We start from the raw sequence: 13458 nt of genomic DNA, 5'->3' as shown, positions 1-13458 counted from the left end.
AGACATGGAAAAAATGTATAAATTATCAAGGTTCATGAGAGAGGGAAGGTGGGGGAGGAGAGGAAATGAGCTGATTCTAAGGGTTCAAGTAGAAAGAAAATGTTTTGAGAATGATGATGGCAACAAATGTACAAATGTGCTTGACACAATGGATGGATTGTGATAAGAGCTGCACAAGCCTCCAATAAAATGATTTTTAAAAGGGTATTTTCAATGAAAAAGTCACTAGTCTTGCAAAATCTGTCATGTGATCCCCAGCTTCTTTTCTATCACCAAGACCATAATTTCCAGCTACCGTTCCTTGCTCTTTGTTTCTAATTTTTTTTCCATTCCAGTAGCCAATAATTATCACTGCATCTTGCTAGCATGCTTGGTCAATTTCAGACTGATGATGTAGGTAGAATTCTTCACTTTCTGCATCACTAGCTCTAGTGGTTGGTATATAAATTTGAATAATGGTTATATTGATTGAGTTTCCTTGAATTCAGCTGTAACACTATCACAGACAACATTGTAGTTCAAGACAGATCTTGACATTTCCTTTTTTGATAATGAACTCAATGCCACTCTTCATTTTTTTCAACAACACAGAAGGCAACTATATACCTAGGCTTCCTCAGATGAACTACGTCTGTGGGAAGAGACAATGGAGAAGATCAAAATCAGCAGCTAAAAGCAAACCAGGACCAACGATGGAACAAACTACTAATTGTTCACATATAAGTTGAAGCTGAAGATGGAGAAAATTAAAACAAGTCCAGGAGACCCAAAATATGAACCTAAGTACTCCCACCCAAATTTCAAGACCAACTCAAGAATAGAATGGATGGATTAAAAATTAATTACAGAAAATTTTATGAACTTTGAGGTGATATTGAGGATATCATTCATGTAGAAAACAAAAGGTCATTAAATATACAGGAAAGAAAAGATCAAGATGAATGTCAAAGAGACTCTGAAACTTGCTTTTAATCAGAGTAGCTGAAGCAAATGGAAGAAATAATTAACTCAAAGAACTGAACAGAAAATCTCAAAGGGCAGCTCAAAAGGATAAAGCAAAATATTATAATGAAATGTGCAAAGTTAGAAAGCTAGAGTTAGAAAAGCAAAGGGAAAATAAATAGACAAAAAGAAAACCAAAAGTCAGAACCTACTCGGTGTGTCTTAAACGGAAAGAACTCAAGAGAAACTTAAGCCTTGAGTTGAAACATTGAAAGATTCTATGAGTAAAACATAGAACGATTCAGGAAGCATCCAAAGATGAAAAGAATAAGCCGAGTCACTCTACCAAACAGAAGTAAACAGTCCACCATTCCAGTAGTTAGCATATGAGCACGAACCAGCGGTGCTGAAGGAAAAAGTCCAAGGTGCCCTGAAAGCATTAGGACAAAATCAAGACCCCAGGAGTTGGTGGAATGCCAACTGCAATGTTTCAACAAGCTGATGAAGCCCTGGAAGCACTCAGTCATCTATGTCAGGATATTTGGAAAACTGCTACTTGGCAAATTGAGGATGTAACTATAGAACAAGGTGTATCAATCCTGATATCAGATTACTATTGTCTCAAAGCAGAGAATACCCGAAATGCTTACTTGTGTTTTGTTGACTATGCAGACATTTGACTACATAGATCAAAACCAACCTTGGATAACTGTGAGAAGAAGATGAACATTTGAGTATACTCATGGGGAACTTGTACATGGATCAAGAGAGAGTTGTACAAACTGAACAAGGGAATACTGCATACTTTAAAGTCAGGAAAGGTGTAGTTTCCTCTCATTATGCTTATTTCATAATTAGGAAATAGTTAAAGAAGCTGAATTATATGAAGAAGAATGCAGCATCAGAATTGGAAGAAGACTTATTAACAATCTACTATATGCAACTGACATACCCTTGCTTACCGAAAGGAGTTGAAGCACTTGCTGTGGAGATCAAGGATTGCAGTGCTGAGTGTGTATTACATACAATTCAGTATAAAGAAAACAAAAATCCTCACAACTGGACAGATAGATAACATCACGATAAACAAACAAAAGAAAGACCAAAGTTGTCATTAATTTTGCTTGCTTGGGGGGTTCACCATAAATGCTCATGGAAGCAGTAGTCAAGATATAAACCACGCATTACAATGGGCAAATCTGCGGCTTCTGTAGAGTATTGAAAAGCAAGTATGTTAATTTGAGGAATAAAGTGTGCCTGGCTGAAGCCATGGTATTTTCAATAACTTCATATGAAAGTAAGGAGACTGAAGGAGAATCCCTACATTTGAATTATGGTTCTGGCAAAGAATTTTGGGGTACCATGGACTGCCAAAAGAGCAAACATCTGTCTTGGAAGTACAGTCAAAATGCTCCTTAGAGGCAAGGACAGAGACACTTTGTCTAATGTACTTTAGGCATGGTATCAGGAAAAACCAATCTCTGGAGAAGGCCATCATGCTTGACAACATGGAGGAACAGAGAAAAAGAGAAAGGCTCTCAATGAGCTAGATTGACACAGTGGTTGCAATAACGGGTTCAAACATAAGAGCAGTTGCAAGAATGGTGCAGGTCCAGTCAGCGTTTCTTTCTGTCGTCACACGGGATTACTATGAGGTGGAATCAACAGGAAGGCACCTAACAATAGCAGCATTACCTGTGCCATAGAGGAACCCCCGGTGCTTCTCTCCCGGAGATGCGGAGGGATTTTAATCACCAATGTTTTAGTTGGGAGCTGAGTGCTTGACCATTGGTGCTACCAGGCCCCTTGGTTTCTACAAGACTGTTTCTAAATGTTCATGGAAAACCGGAATTTAAAAAAAACTGGAATATAGCCATAAACTTCTTGAAGTTCCCTCATTTCGTAACTCTTGCCAGAAAACTGAAGCTTGGTGGTTTTTGCTTTTTTGTCCTTGGGGTCAGTAATAAGAATGCACCGTGGTTCTCAGGAAACTAGTCACTTCACTAACTCAACAGTCAGAGAAGCAGGTACAGTGCTGGTAGCCACCACTTAGTCAGACCCCGGCCTGTGGCGCCCCGTGCACAAGGACATCAGGCTAGGATTGATATCGGTTTCATTAGCTAATTCTTCAGCAACAGATCACTAAGCCTTTCTCCCCCTAATCCATCTACTTCAGCTGAAAGCTCCAAAAAAACCTGTTCAGCATCATAACAACACCCGCGCCTCCCCCTGAGAGACAGATAGGCAGGTAATGGCTATGCTAAGGTGCACTGGCTGGGAGCCAGAGCTGGAAGTGCGTTCTGCCACAGAACCCCTCTGCACCCTATCATTTCTAGCTAAGAAAATTCTCAGACCACAGGTCAGGTGGGGGGAAAACCAAACCATTTTCCTTTGTTACCTTGAAATCAACCCAAATCTTACTCTCTTACTCTAAGCTCTCATGGAGAACTTACAATACTTACAATAAGTTTACTTGCTTATAGTAAATTTACTCCGGGACGTTCCTAGACTTTCCTCCCAGAGTTAAGTCCGGGTCTTAGAGGGAACGGCTCTGATCGCCAGTTTTCCATTGTGTGGTATGTGTGGTGCCTTCAAGTGCCTGGTTCTTCTCGTCCTGTGCAGACGTAGAGGCCCGCGAGAGTTCCCGGGCTAACAGTAGTGCGCAAGCCGGGGAGGGCCGTGAAGAATGTCCCCCAGCCCTCCCGCCGTCAGGGACAGGACCCAGAGCCCCTTTAGGCAACACCTCTGTAACTTCTTCAGCCTTTCCAGATGACTTGAGCTACTATAATACAAGTAACACACATGTGCCATTTTACCCAACAAAAATTTGTTTTCTCCAAGTTGATGAGACTGGAAGTACAGATTTAGGGTGAAAACCCCAGGGGATACTGTCCCTTTGTTTCCGCTTTTATAGGAGGTCCCTGAGTTACTGTTCCTGGGTAACCTTCTTGTAATGTGAACTCTCTTTTCCTCCATCTCTTCTTGTTCGCATGCTTGTTGAATCTCTGGTGTGAGCTACGCAGTGGTTGTTAACCACAATGTCAGCGATTCTAAACCACCAGCTCCTCCGACCACAACTTGTCTGCCAGTGTGTCATCCTGTGGTAGCTTATGTGTTTCTTCTATGCTGGAAGCTCCATCAGTGGTACTGCATATGCCAGCAGGGTCACCCAAAGTGAACAGGTTTCTGTGGAGCCTCCTGAGTCAAAACAGACAAGGAAGAAGGGCTCGGCTCCCCATTTTGGAGGAAGGAGCCACTGGCAACCTTATGCACAACTTCAAAGCCCTGTCAGACACTGAAGGCTGAAAGGGAAGCAGAACATTGTTGGAGACAACTCCAGAAGATGGTCCCTCTAGTTGGAAGGCACATGAAATGTGACTGAGAAGGAGCTGATTTCTCAGAGTGGAGTTGATAATGGTGACATGAATCTAGCAAACTCAAGGTCCAGAGAAATAACTGCAAAAAATATTTGCAGTATGAATCTACGAAACTGGAAGTGGCCAAAAATGAAATAGAATGCATAAACATTGCTATCCCAGTGAGCTGAAATGGACTGGTATTGGCCATTTTACATCAGAAAAATCACATGGTTAACTATACCAGAAACAACAATTGAGAGTAATGGCATGGCATTTACTATCAAAAGGGACGTTGAAAAATCCATTATTAAGTAAAATGCTGCTTGCAATAGGATATATCTATCCACTTTCAAGGAAATCCAATCAATACAACTATTATTCAAATGTATGCACTAACCACAAAAGCTATTAAAGAGAATAGAGGAATTCTACCAAGGACTTCCGTTAGAAACTGATCAACATGCACTCAAGATGAATCAATAATTATTGGCATTTGGAATGCCAAAGTTGACCAAAAAGGAAGAAACAGATGTTGGACAATATAGACTTGGTGAAAGAAATGAAGCTGGAGAAATTTGCATGATAAAAATGTGCAAGACCAATGACTTTTTCATATCAACAACACGTTTTACAGCAACACAAAAGGTGACTATACACCTGGACTTCTCCAGGTGTAATAAAAAGAAATCAAATAGACTATATCTGTGGAAAGAGATGAAGGATACGATCAATGTCAGCAGCTAAAACCAGGTCAAGGACTGACTGTGAAGTGAACCACCAATTGTTCATATGTAAATTCAGATTGAAGTTGAATAAAATGAAAACAAGTCCAGGAGAACCAAAACATGACCTTGAGTTTGTCCCACCTGAATTTCAAGAGAATCTTAAACCCAGATTTTAAGCATTGAACACTAATGACAGAAGACAGGTGGACTGTGGGCTGGCAATGAAGAACATCACTCATGAAGAAAGAAAAAGAGCATTTAAAATACAGGAAAGAAAGAAAGGATCATGTAGATGTCAGAAGAGACTCTTCAACTTGCTCTTAAAAGCAAATGGAAAAAAGGATGAAGTCAAAAAGATGAATAGAAAATTTCAAGGAGCCGCACAAGAAGACAGAGCCAGATATTGTAGTAAAATGTGCAAATACTTAGCATTAGGAGACCAAAATGGAAGACCACTCTCAGCCTGTCTTAAACTAAAAGAACTGAAGAAAAAAATTAAACCTTGAGTTGCATTCTTGAAAAATTCGATGGGCAAAATATTGAATGACGCAGGAAATATCCAAAGAAGATGAGAAGACTGCACAGTCACTGCACCAAAGAACAAGTCAACAGTCCACCATTTCAGGAGGTAGCAAAGGGGCAAAAACCAATGGTGCCGAAGGAAGAAGTTCGCGTTGCACTGAAAGCATTAGCCCCAAAACAAAGTTCCAGGAATTGGTTGGACACCAATTGAAACGTTTCAACAAGCTGATGAAACACTAGAAGCACTCACTCGGCTATGCCAGGAAATTTAGAATACAGCTACTTGGCCCACTGGCTAGAAGAGATCCCCATCTGTGCCTACTCCAGAAAAAGGTGACCCAACAGAATGCTCTATAGAACAGTAGCATTGATATCACCTAAAAGCACATTTTTTCTTAAGGTAACCCAACAGTTACAGCAGTACATTGATATGGAACTGCCAGAGGCTCAGGCCAGATTCAAAAGAGGAACTTGGACATGGATCAGTAGGCAATTATGGGAACAGTATCAGTTTTAGTGCAAGAATTAAAATCAAGAGAGGTGTGCATCAGGGTTCTATCCTATCACCACACTTATTCAATCTGTATGATAAGCAAATCATCAGAGAAGCTGGTTTATATGAAGAAGAATGTGGCATCAGGATCAGAGGAAGGCTTATTAACAATATGCAGATGATAGAACTTGGCTTGCTGAAAGGGAGGAGGAATCGAGGCACTTGATGACAGGCAACATAAATGGAGAAAACATGAAAACTGTCAAGGATTTTGTATGGTTTGGATCCACAATCAATGTTCACGAAAGCAGCAGTCAAGCGTTCAAAAGACACGCTGCATTAGGTAACTCGGCTACACAAGACCTCTTCACGGAAATGAAAAGCAAGGATGTGACTTTGGGGATGAAGGCATCCCTGCCCCAAGCCATAGTCTCATAGGCATGTGAAAAATTTGGGATGTGGAATAAGGAAGAGTGAAGGAGAATCGCTGCACTGGAATTGTGCTGCTGGAGAAGAATACTGAAAGGACCACGGACTACGAAAACTACACAAAAATCTCTCTTGAAGGAAGTTCAGCCAGAGTGCTTCTCACGGGCAAGGTTGGCAAGGCTTCATCCGACTCACTTTGGACATATTGTCAGGAGACACCAGTCCCTAGAGAAAGACAACATGCTCAGTAAAGTGGAGGGGCAGCAAAAAAGAAGGCTCTCCGTGTGATGGACTGACTCAGTGGCCGCAACAAGGGGCTCAAGCACAGGAACAATTGTGAGGATGGTGCAGGGCCAAGTGATCTTTTGTGTGGAAGGTTGTGATGGGTTGAAATGGGCTCGATGGCTTCTAAAAACTTAAGTGAAAGAGAAAGTGAAGGTTTTCTATTCTCATAAAGAATTACACTCTCGGGCTCAAGTTAAAAAAATGTTTTGAAAATGATGATGGCAACATATGTACAAATGTGCTTGACACAATGGATATATGTATGGATCGTGATAAGAGCTGTGCAAGCCCCCAATAAACAGATATAAAAAGAAAACACCACGGCTTGGGTCTGGTTCACTGCAGTTCTCAAAAGGACATCGTTGCTCTTCCGTATTGTAGGAAAAGGTTTTGTGTAGCAGATCTGGACAATAAAACACGTCTTCTGCTTCCAGAATTGGATTGATTAGGGATTCAAATAAAATAATATCCTTATAAATTAAAAAATAATTATAGTCTCAGGAACTCCCAGTGGCGGTTCTACTCTGTCGTAAAGGATTGCTATAAATTGATATCAACTGGATTACGGGAAGTTTTTTTATGGGTTTCTATCTCAAGAATAAAGACATACCCCACACTCATTCTGCCTCATTAGCATAAAGACATTAATCCATTCAAAAATGGGATTATACCCATAGGTATAACAAACCCAACCCACTGTCACATCTGAGCCATAAAGATCCTATTCGAGAGAGAAGAGCTGAAAGCCAGGACATCTGCGGCTGAGCATCTTGACTCTGACATGGAGAGCTTAGAACTGCAGCTCTTTCCATCATCAGTCCTACACGAAACCCCCGGCGCCAGGGCAAGGAATAAGATGTCACGCATATTCTGTGGGGGACGGGTGGAGACACCATTCCACCCACATCTCCAGAAACCATTCTGTTTCCTCAGGAAAGTGCAGGGCAATATCACAGAAGCCTAACGCCCAGAGTACCGTGACCAATGGCAGCACAACTTGGACCCTCAAGCAGCTTCTGCTTTCTACTCCACAGAATTTCCACCTGCCTGCACTGAGAGACGAGGGGAAGTCTCAACAAACATCACAAATCACCACCTCCGGAAGGCATCCTGTCACCGGGTTGCTAGAATTATGGGTCAATTCAGAACCAATGTGTGTCGATACATGAGATCTCAAACATGTTTCCTTTTTCTTGCTCCTTAATGATGGGTCAGATGGCGGGGAGTTGAAAAGGAAAGATAACCTCTAGCTAAGGGGGTAACCATGTGTGTGCTTCTTTTTTTTCAGGAAGGGAACAAATAAAGGAGGAAGCATGGCTCTGTTGAGTCCGTTTTGACTCACCGTGTCTCTGTGTGTCCCAGAGTAGAACTAGTGACCCAGTGGTTCAGTGCTTGGCTGCTGGTCATTTGAGCCCACCAGCATTCTGGGAGAAATCCAGGGAGGAAGCGGCATTCTGCTTCCATGGGGAACTAGATCCTTGGAAGCCTTATGTGGCAGTTCTACTGTCTTACAGGGATTAACCAAATGGCATTGAGGTGGGTTTTTTGGTTTGGGGATATTTGTCTTTGGATCTTTGTGGATAGAAGTCTTTGTTTTGAGAGCCCTTTGGGCAGATTCAAACTGGCAAACTTTCAGTTAGCAGCAAACACAAACCATCTGCACTACCCAGGGTCGTGGGAAAGGAAAAAGACCTTGTTCTTTAACGGATGAACCTACAAAGTTTGCCCGTTTAAAACAAGGAATCCGGAGGCCCTCAGAAAATGTGGAAGAGCATTTATTTATCATCCAATTCTAGGCCTCCAGTGAGTGTGAAAGAGCGAGCTGAGGGAGGGAAGGGTGTAAAGAATAAATCTCACCCCAACCACCACTGGGTCCCGTCGATGGTTCCATTCAATCCTCGATGGCTTCTACCCACCTCTGCCTCCTGAGAGACTAAAACTCTCTCTCAAAACCAGCTGCTTGAGAGTAAAATTACCTATTTCTCAGTCCTTTACCTACCTGACATCCAAAACATCAACATTTCAAGTATTTAGAAAATTTTGACATTTTTTCTGTTGATATAACACAAGTCAGAAAGAAAAATTTAGTATTATTTTTAAAAAGTCATTTTAACACAGAGGAAACATGACAAGAATCAGCAGGCAGCTCCGTTTCTGCTTGGGCATGGGGTGTCTCTCAGACCTTTGGGAGAATCTTGAAAAGGAAGCAAATAAGGAAAGGACCTCAACATTGTATACTGGGGGAACTTCGTGTGTCCCTTCGCTTGTCCCTAGAGATGAAGCAGTCTTGTCGCAACATACCAAGACGCGATGGCATGAGTCTTTATTAAGGATCTTGCGGAAATGCAAATGACACTTACATGAGGTTTGCTGATGGTGTGAAATTAAGAGCCGCAGCTAATACAGGCAAATAGAATGTAGCAATCCTAAACTGTGATGGTTAAAATGCATCGAAGAAAACAGGAGGAAAGACAAAGGAACACCTTGGAGCTGTATAAAGCATGCGCCTTTCAGAGTGTTATAGGCGCCCTCATGTGATAATGATTAAGTACACAGCTTCTATCTGAAAGGCGATGCTTCAAACCCACCAGTCGTTTCATGGGGAAAAAGACATGACTATTTGCTCCTGTAATGATTATGGCCCAGGAAATGCATGGGGCAGTCTTACCCTACCTTACCCAGGCACTATTCACTGGAATCAACTATACACTACACAACATAGGAAGCCACCAGCCTCCACCCTTCACAACACAGGAGGCCTATTTTAGGCTAAATATGAGGACATTGCCTGAGAGAGAAAAGCAATGACATGTCTCCTCATCCTTTCATTAGTGCCACTGACCTTGGAGCGGCATGCCTAACTTGTCCATCTGGAAAAGCCCAAGAAGAGAAGTGAAATGTGATGCAAGTCGAAAGCTTAAGGCGGACCCACATTTATAACTGTAAGACTAAAGGAAAGTCTGCTATTATTCGAAAGATGAACACCCGATGGTGATGAACAGTCATTTAGTCTAGGAGCAGGCTTGAAATTAGAAATGAAGAATTTATGTCTTTTATTGAATAAATATCAGGAAACCTATTCAGTGTCCACATTTATATGCATACAAAACAATTGAAAACATCATGACTGGGGTCATGGGCATCTTGGTCCTCTAAATAACATCCTTGCTTTTCTTTTTTAAAATCATTTTATTGGGGGCTCGTACAACTCTTATCACAAACTGTACATACATTCATTGTGTCAAGCACATTTGTACATTTGTTGCCATCATCATTCTCCAAGCATTTGCTTTCTACTTGAGCCCTACTACCTCTACTTCTCATTCCCCTCCCGCCCTCCCCCACCTTCTCTCCCTCATGAACCCTTGATAATTTATAAATTATTATTTTTTCATGTCTTACACTGACCAATTTCTCCCTTTACTGACTTTTCTGTTGTCCATCCCTCTGGGAGGGAATTACAGGTAGATCATTGTGATCAGTTTCCCCTTTCTCCCCCATATTCCCCTTCCCCTCCTGGTATGGCTACTCTCAAAATTGGTCCTGAGGGGTTTATCTGTCCTAGATTCCCTGCGTATCCAGCTCTTACCTGTACCTGTGAACACGCTCTGGTCTAGCCAGATTTGTAAGGTAGAATTGTGGTCATGATAGTGCTGGTGGGGGTGGTGCAGTGCAGGAGGGAGGGGGAGTGGCATTAAAGAACTAGAGGAAAGCTGTATGTTTCATCGGTGCTACACTGCACTCTAACTGGCTCATCTCCTCCCTGCGACCCTTCCGTAAGGGGATGTCCAATTGTCTACCAATGGGCTTTGGGTCTCCACTCCGCACTCTCCCTCATTCACTCCCAAGAGTTCTTGTGCAGCAGATTTATCGATTAGCATGTGTCCTTTGCTTTCTTGACTGCTGCCTCCATGAGCATTCGTTGTGGATCCAAGCAAGACGAAATCTTGGACGGTTTCAACCTTTTCTTCATTTATCATGTTACTTATTGTGCTGTTGCGAGGATTTTGATCTTTCTTCGATTCAGTGGTAATCCACACTGAGGCAGCAAGCCTTGATCTTCATCATCAAGTGCTTCAAGTCCTTCTCCCTTTCACAAGCTAGTTTGTGTCATTTGCGTATTTTAATAAGCCTTCCTCTAATCCTGATGTCACATCCTTATTCATATCATCCAGTTTTCTGGATTATCTGTCACCCTTTTTTCAAATATATCTTAAAAACCAGTTCCAAAAATGAGTCCTCAGCTCAGCTGGAGTCAGCTCCTCAAAATGGGGCCAGAGAAGGGGGCCATTCAGTTGCTACCATACAACATTGTGCTAAAGTCCCCCCCAAGTCAGCTGACACCCCTGCAGCAGTGATAAGTGAAACTTACTGGAAAATCAAGTCCAGATGGAAGCAGAGGAACATGTGTGTCTCAGAAAAGTCTATTACAATTCCAACGGTGACATGTGAGAGGTTTATTGTGCCAACTAAGCTTCCATAGGAACATATGGGTCAAGTTTAATCAAGTCAAAGCTTGATTAGTGGGCGAAGAGATAACTGACTTTCCAAGGCCAGTCCCCTTCCCTCTTTATCCCTGGTGATTGGACACGCACTCTGCCACTTGGGAGAGTCCTTTGCATCTTGTGGGCCCAGCCATCCCCTGGATCATGTCACCTTGCCACGCGTGCATCGCCAGAGCTCGAGGTTCCACTGAGACCTGCTTTGGCACACTTCTTAAGGATCCATCGGGGCTGCTTTGCTGTGCTCCCACGCTACTGGCCTCTGCTTTGCCTTAACCTCTCATCTTCCTGCCTGGCTGCCCCACCCTGCTTGTCTTAACTGAGGGCAGACTCGCTGTCTGCTTCCTGGACCTTGGACCCGCAGCCCCAGTGAGTTGAAGGACCTTCAGTCTATTAACTGTGCACAAAAGTGGGTAAAACAGCCCTCTGCGCTACTGTGTGGAATAATTAGCCATTATATTTATTCTGGGAATATAAACCTAGCCTTTTATATTTACAAGAGGGCACACCCCCTCCCCGCCACCCGGAAAAACATGATGCTCATTTGTTTTTGTTTTTATGTGAGGGAAATAGTGCACTTGGAGTTTGTTCCAAGAGGTCAGACTGTTAATCAAGCCTTCTATTTAGAGGTTCTGAAAAGATTGTTAACAGTGTGTGACAAAAAAGGCCTGATTTGTGGCAGACAGAGAACTGGTTTTGCCACCACAACAATGTACCGGCTCATGCAGTCATCTCAGTGCTCCAGTTTTTGGCAAAAAGACTGCACGCCTCTCTTTCCCCATACCCCTAGCTCACCTGACTTCTCTCTGTGTGGCTTCTTTTTGTTTCCATGAATGAAGAGGGCCATGAAAGGACAGTGATTTGGCAACATAGAAAAGGTGCAAAAACAAATAAGCAATCAAGGGAGGCACTGTCAGCCATCCAAACAGAAGAATGGAATCCTAGATACAACAACTGTATTAAGTGTGATGGAGAATGCTTTGAAGGTGATAAGTTTGTTTTGTACAAAAAATTTAAATTAAAAGCTTTGAAAAAATCCATTTTGGGGGGTACCCCCTCATATATAATCATAAATGTCCCTGCTTTATTTCCATAGAGAACCCTGCTTAACACAGGTTTTTAAACTGAGTGAAACAAATTCCCATTGGGAATACACACTTAACAATACTTACATAGAACCCAAGGAGAGATTATATCTGGTACTATTTTCCTAAATAGACATTTTTGATCTAGAGCTCTAATCCAACCTTGGTGACCTAGGCTATGTGCTATAGACTTCTAGGCACAGGACATCCTTCATCTGATGGAATCAATGTGGAAAACGAACTAAGTGAGTTTTACCCAAAATCATCTGTAACAGATTTAAGAAACTGACATACTCTCTAGAAATTAAAGATGAAACACCCTGGTATAAGAAACAGCAAGTGACTACATATCCCAAGACCATAGAATTGGTGGTCATTGGACTTTTGTTTGGAGTTTTTGCTTTGAATGAATGTACCAATGAATGGGGTCCTGAGACAACCATATATTTACTATTTTAAAGTTTACCTTGTTTTCTTAAGACATGTAGGCTTTTTATGTCAGGAAGGCAAAGTTCTGCCTTGGCAAATGAATGTTATTGAAAGTTTTGTCCTATCATTCAAAACCATTGCTCATGTAAATAGTGTCCAGTGTCTTAAGAGTTTAATCTGGTCAACAGTTCATGTATTGTGGTGTAAAGTTCAGCCCACACTTATATAATTGTCTTTTCTCAACAATGTTTTAAAAATCACACCATTGGCTAAATTCAATAGAATTACCTTATAGTGCAGGAGAGTGCTTTATAATATTCTCTATAATGAAATGATAATGATGTCTTGAATGTGAACCATAGATATATGAATGGATTTGTGAATCCCATTGAATTCAAGCTCCAATCTGAGAACAATTAGTTCTTATGATATGGCCCTATGCGATACCCTCATCAAGAGATACTGAAGATATGGGTACTATAGAAAATGAAGGAATCAGATGGTGCTCAGCTATCAAAAAGAAAAGCATCCAGGGTCTTAGAGACTTTTCTTAAAACAAACATCTTTTTAAATGAGGCATTAACTAAGTTCACATGGAAGAAGCACACTAGCATGTGTGACCCAAGGAGTGTAAATAATCAAATCCAAATCCAAAGGAGGGAATGGTACCAGAGCTTAAATTATGAA

Source organism: Tenrec ecaudatus, chromosome 11, assembly GCF_050624435.1.
Source record: "Tenrec ecaudatus isolate mTenEca1 chromosome 11, mTenEca1.hap1, whole genome shotgun sequence".
Lineage (NCBI taxonomy): Eukaryota > Metazoa > Chordata > Mammalia > Afrosoricida > Tenrecidae > Tenrec > Tenrec ecaudatus.
This window is presented reverse-complemented; position numbering follows the sequence as displayed.